This window comes from Populus euphratica, unplaced genomic scaffold (genome assembly GCF_000495115.2).
Source record: "Populus euphratica unplaced genomic scaffold, PopEup_1.0 scaffold1522.1, whole genome shotgun sequence".
Classification (NCBI taxonomy): domain Eukaryota; kingdom Viridiplantae; phylum Streptophyta; class Magnoliopsida; order Malpighiales; family Salicaceae; genus Populus; species Populus euphratica.
In genome coordinates this window covers 1-7,201 of record NW_011501405.1, presented here as the reverse complement: position 1 = coordinate 7,201, position 7,201 = coordinate 1, and positions in this window count along the sequence as shown.

The window sequence follows — 7,201 nt, the reverse complement described above, 5'->3', positions numbered from 1 at the left end:
TGAACATCTATGTGTTTTGTTCTTGAATGAAACGCTGGATTCCTTGCAATATGCAAGGCACTTTGACTATCACAATACAAAAGAATATTCTCTTGTTTGTGCCCGAGCTCCTTCATAAGTTTCTTCATCCATATTGCTTCTTTACAAGCTTGTGTAACTGCCATGTACTCAGCTTCTGTTGTGGATAACGCTACAACAGTCTGTAGTTTAGAGACCCAGCTCACAGCTCCTCCTGCAATTATGAACACATAACTTGTAGTGGACTTTCTTTTCTCAAGGTCACCAGCAAAATCTGAATCAACATAACCTCTGATAGTAAATTCTAATCCTCCATAACATAATGCAGCATCTGAGGTACCCTTGATATATTTCAAGATCCTCTTAATAGTATTCCAATGCTCTCTACCAGGATTTGCCATGTATCAACTAACTGCTCCCACTACTTGTGCAATGTCTGGTCTTGTACATATCATGGCAAACATTAAACTTCCCACTGCTGATGCATACGGTACTCGAGACATCTCCATCCTCTCTGCTTCATTGCTAGGAGACATACTTGAGGATAATTTGAAGTTAACAGGAAGTGGGGTGGAAATTGGCTTACAATCTTGCATGTTGAAGCGTCGTAAGATCTTCTTTAAATAATTCTTCTAAGAAAGCCAAATCTTCCTCTTACTTCTGTCTCGGTAAATTTGCATCCCTAGAATCTTGTTTGCTGGTCCCAGGTCCTTCATATCAAACTCCCTAGCCAACTGTGCCTTCAATTCTTGGACTCGATCTTTGTTGGGGCCTATCACCAACATGTCATCCACATACAACAACAAAATGATGAAATCTTCTTCAAACCTCTTGTAATACGTACAATGGTCTGAACTGAGTCTGTTGTACCCAAGGCTAATTATGAAGGAATCAAATCTCTTATACCAACACCTCGGCGCCTGTTTGAGACCGTATAGAGATTTGTTCAACCTACAAACCAAGTTCTCCTTGCTTGTTTCAACAAAACCCTCTGGTTGAAGCATATAAATTTCTTCTTCAAGTTCTCCATGAAGAAATGCAGTTTTCACGTCTAACTGCTCCAAGTGAAGATCAAATATAGCACATATTGCCAAGACTACTCTGATTGTCGTAAGTCGTACCACTGGAGAAAATATCTCATTGAAGTCTATTCCTTCTTTCTGAGCATATCCTTTCACCACCAATCTCGCACGATACCGCTCCACTTGATCATTGCCATCACGTTTTATCTTGTAAACCCATTTGTTGTCAATGGCCTTTCTTCCTTGTGGTAGTGGAACAAGATTCCAAGTATTATTCTTGTGCAAAGCTTCAATCTCCTCTTGCATTGTTGTCATCCACATAGACACATCTGTGCTTTTGATAGCCTCATGGAAAGTTGATGGCTCTCCATCCTCTGTTAAAAGACAGTATGCAATGTTACTTTCAGTAACATATTCTGAGTGCTAAGCCGGTGGTCTTCTTTCACGAGTCGACCGCCGAACTTCAGAAGTTTCAGACTCTATTTGTTCTTGCTCTTCATGCTCTAGTACAGCTTCAGAAGAAGCATGATTCTGAGTATTTTCCACATGGACTGCTGTGGTCTCCTTTAGAATGCTATTATGTTCTTCCTTTTGCATTTGATCTTCTGCAAATATGACATCTCTGCTAATAACTACCTTGTGGGTAGTGGGATCCCACAAGCGATACCCCTTCACTCCATCAGCATATCCCAAGAATATACATTTTCTGGATTTTGAATCCAGCTTGCTAACTTCTTGTGTATTGTACATCACGTACACAAGACTTCCAAATATATGCAATCGAGAATAATCAGCTGGTTTTCCAGTCCACATCTCCATCGGTGTCTTTAGCTCAATTGCGGTTGATGGAGATCGATTTATCACATAACAGGCGGTATTGACTGCTTCTGCCTAGAATGACTTTCCTAGACCTGCAGTCTTCAACATTGCTCTTGTTCTTTCTAATAGAGTTCTGTTCATCCGCTCTGCCACTCCATTTTGCTGTGGAGTGTATGCCGTTGTGAATTGCCTTTTGATACCTTCATGTTGACAGAAGTTATCAAATTCATCACTGGTATATTCTCCTCCATTGTCAGTCCTCAAACACTTGATTCTTTTTTCAGATTCAAGTTCCACCCGCGCTTTGAAAGTTTTAAAGACTGTAAGCACATCTGTCTTCCTTCTAATTGGATACACCCAACATCTTCTGGAGAAGTCATCTATGAATGATACAAAGTATCTTGCTCCTCCCAAGGATACAACCGGTGCTTGCCAAACATCAGAGTGAATCAGGTCTAAGATGCATTTGCTCTTAGTTGTTGATGTGCCAAACTTCAACCTGTGTTGTTTACTTGTAACACAGTGCTCACAAAAAGGTAAAGTAACCTTTATAAGCCTAGGGAGTAACTTCTGATCAGAGAGAACCTTTAAACCTTTTTCTGATATGTGACCTAGTTTTTGATGCCACATCATCGTCTTCTCTTCTGCAGGACTGGCTGATGCGATTGACGCTTCTGCCTCATGATGTGTTTCTCCCATTAATGCAAATACATTTGTAACTGTCTTTCTTGCCTTTAAAACCACCAGCGCTCCTTTGATGATTTTCATAATTCCATTGTCTGTTCGGATCTTACAGCCAAGACTATCAAATTGTCTTATAGACAAAAGATTCTTCTTTAAGTCTTTCACATGTCGCACTTCTGAAATAGTACGAATTAAGCCATCATACATCTTCAATTTGATGGTGTCAATGCCGACAATCTCTAAAGCATGATTATCACCCATGAACACTTTACCTCCAGAGATGGGTTTATATGTATGGAACCAATCTCGATTAGGAGTCATATGCCATGTTGCTCCTGAATCCATTAGCCAGACCTCAGTGAGCTCTTCTGTATCTGTAGAGATTGTCGCTGCTTCACTATATAAAATCTCTCCATCTTCTGAGGTGCTCGCAACACATCCTTGAGATTTTGATGACTCTACAGTATTCTCTATACCCTTTTTAAACCAACAATCCCTTTTGAAGTGCCCTTTTTTGCCACAGTTGTAGCATTTCACAACCTTCTTACTTCTTGATTTGGACCTCCCCTGCTTTTGACTCCCATTAGAGTCACGCTCCGTTGATCTTCCTCTTGACATCAACAATGCCTCTGCTTGGTTTGAACTGTTTCTGTCTCCTTTATTTTTGCGCCTATTTTCTTCTTCTAAGATAGCGGCTGCAACATCATCGAAGACTAGATAATCTGAGAGGATATTATTTGTCAAGTTGATAATGGGCTGATCATACAAATCAAGAAGACTTTGAAGTAGAAGCTCTACACATTCATTTTTCTCTATTTGCTGACCCAATGTAGTGAGTTGTGAAAATAGAGTTCTTATTGTGTTGATGTGGTCAGTCACCGACGTAGTTTCTGCCATTCGAAGGGTATAAAGTCTCCGCTTTAAGAAAATCTTATTGTGCAAAGACTTGGACTCGTATAGCTTTGTTAGAGTCTCCCATATCTCCTTAGCTGTTTTCTTTTCCGCCACACTTGATAATACTTCATCGGCTAATGCTAAATGTATGTTAGCAATAGCATTACCATCCATCTCATTTCATTTTGCATCATCAATGATCTCCGCGGGTCGATCCCCAATTGCTGTCAAGCAATTGTCTTTCCTTAAGATTGCCTTGATTCTCATTTTTCACAGTGAGAAATTGCTCCCATTAAATCTCTCAATCTCGTACTTTGCTGCCATTATATTCACCGAGATCTATTCAGCTATCACTATTTCACAGGTCTGTAACGTATATAGAAATAGTATCGTGTGAATAATACTTCACTAAGTAAGTTCCCAGAAAAGATTGGAGGGGTCACAAACGGTCCCGCTTAAAACCCAATCTCCTTAGAAAGAACTTCTTAGACTGTATTTAATCACCGCACTGACTTTCTATATACGCCAACAGTAACCTTCGTGAACAGTACCGTATAGATGAATAATGTCGTATAGGTGAATAGCACCGTAAGCATGAATAACTTTGTATATTAACAACACCAACCAAAAGGCTCTGATACCACTGTTAGGATGCTGGCATGCAAACCCGACAAGATAAAAGATAAGAGACAGGATAAAATGAGAAATGGAACACACAAGAATTTACGTGATTCACCCAATTGGGGAAATGGAACACACAAGAATTTACGTGGTTCACCCAATTGGGCTACGTCCACAGACAAGTATAGAAGGATTTTACTAAGTAATGTGGGAATCACAACCTCTCTCTAATAATAGGAGAACAACTAAGAATCTCTCTATTATTAGGAGAAAACACCTCACTTACTCTATCACAAATACCTCACAATTTTGTGGGATTACTCTCTCTTCACTCTCTTCTTCTTCTCTCTATTTTGGTGTGCATATAGGCTTGAATGCATTGCCTATTTATAGGCAAGAGTGAGGGTATAATGGTCATAAATTTAGGAGGAATATATGCCTAACAACTCATCCTCCACTCATACTTCACCAATTACAACTCATCTCCCACTCAAATTCCATTAATTATGCCACCTAATTAAATGGCTTTACATATCTCTGCTGATGGAATCAGGAGAACGAACATGGTGCTATGCTTGGTTCAAGATAATTATGGTGTGGGAAAACAACTCAACTCAGATTCGAGGCAGACACAACAATTCTCCAAAACCAGTAGAGAGGAGGCACATCAGATGGCAGACCAACTTGCGAAACGAACGGCTTGCTTGCAAACAGCAATGTTTAAGAGGTCATGGGCATCCCCAAAAACAAGCAATCAGAGATGCTACCCGAAATTTCATATAGGGATTTTGGCATTGATACTTCTCATGATGTCTTCATGATGGTTTATATATCGATAAGAAGAAGATACATTAATAATAATAATAATATTCTGTTTTTTTTTTGTTATGATCTACCTTAAGGGAATATGCAGGAACTGTAATTGTTGGATAATCCAAAGAATCCAAGAGCAATGGTTGTTGCAATTTGAAGGGCCTTCTGTTTTCTTATTGTCATAACGCATTTTCCAAACAAGAACAAAGGTTACTAATAAATCAACAACAAGACGTAATTTATAGTTTTAAAAGAAAAAACATAAATCAACAAAGGAACTAAATGGAGTTCTTCATCTCCTTATCCATATATACTGTCATGCAATATATTTATTCCGAAATGCCTTGGAGAGAACAAGTAAATGATCAGCAGCAACTTGTTAATTTAGTCTTTAAGCTGATCCAGCAACACACAGCCACTGACCCACAAAGAGAGCATCACAGTTGAGGTTAGGGTTGATAGAATCAAATAACTCAGTGGTCAAGTTGAATGATTGTGTAATGTCGAAGCAAGTCTGTCCACTGCCTACTCCAAACACTTCATCACATTCTGGGGTTTTGGCCTTGAAAGAACCTGCCACTGCTTATCGATTTTTAACATTGAAAAGATTACTGTCAACATTTCATGAAAGTTGATTAAATGACTTCACACAAAAGCATATAACATGAGAAAATATTATGGAACCTCACTTTTGTCAATCCACTGGTATTATAAAGAATATTAATATGAAATACTTACACCCAAGAAATCGGCTTTCAGCCATGGAGACAATGAGGAGAAGAGAGAGCATCAAAATTGAGCTGCCAAACAAGGCTGACTTGTGGTTTGCCATTTCAATGTTTTTCTTTCCTTTCCTTTTCTCCCCCTCTCCAATGGTGGATTGTATTTGCAGTGAGATATGACTTCCCATATGCCTCATATTTATTGTACAATGTGCATTGATGAAGCCAAGAACAAACCAAAAATCATTGTTATGTTAGTTTCGTCCAAGGGGCCGGCTGTAATCTATAAAATAAGCATGTGTCCTCTTACTCTTTGTTCTTTGGATATCTCATACCAAATATGACCGATGTAGTAACGATCACATAGATATAATGGATTTTTTTAAAATAATAATAATAATGTTCCCAAGCTTATATAATAATAATAATAATAATAATAATAATCAAATGTATTAATTAAAAAAATCATTTAGAAGATCACCCTAAAAAATCTTGTATTCCTTCTGATAGTTGTTGGAACCGGTTTTTTAGTGTTGCTCATGATTACTAGTTGTTAGGTTAATTTATGGGTTATAAGTTAATTTAAATCAATTAATTTTTTTATGAAAATAAAATTGTTTTGTATTTTTAAAAGTATTATAGTGTTGCTCAAGTTGGGCTAGGTTAATTTGATCAAATCAATATATTTTGTAATTTAAATTAAAATCTAACCTATATAAAATTAAATTTTAGATGATATATTTTTAAGATCAACTAGACAAATTAAAAACGAATTCAATAACTATATTTCCTTTCAACATAAAAATGTTTATATTCCTCACCATAATAATGATGCTTACATCAATAGAACATTAGTTTTCGATTATAAGTATGTCAAGTTCTACTTCTTATTTAGCAAAGTATATGTAATAGGGATTAAAAATCCTTAATTAAGTTTAAATACATAGACAATGTCAAAGAATTAATATAAATTTATTTTTAATTTCTCATTTAGTAGTTTAAATATTTAGCTTAAATTATTTTTTTTTAGTATAATTATAAAAATTGAAGATGGATTGAGACATATACTAAAAAAAAAAAAGCCTAGAAATGAAAAATGAAATATTAAGTATGTTTTTACTATGGTTTTCAAAATTAAAATTAAAATTGAGGGTTTCTTTATTTCTTTTATTTTTTCTCTAACATTAAATATACTAGGTATTGATCATAATTCATTTTGATTTATTTTTTATAAATTTATTTTAGTTTCTTGACTCAAATATCAAATTTTGTAAGTTAACTATGTTGATTTGAATTATTATTATAACTTTTTTTTCTCAACCTTATCCTTTATAATTGAGCTAATTATTGGACTTTGTAATTATTTTTTAATTTTTTATAAAATTATTATAATCTTATGATCTATATCACAAATTTCGTGAGTTAGCTAGATTGATTTGAGATTTTTTTTTTGTTTTTTAAATAGAATATTTTTTTAAATTGAATTTATTAAGAATTTAACTTTATAATTTTTTTAATTTACTTTCTATTAAATTATCAGGGCCTTTTAACCTAGGTTTTGTGGGTTAATTGTAATTTACTTAAGCCATTTTTTAATTTAATTTGTTT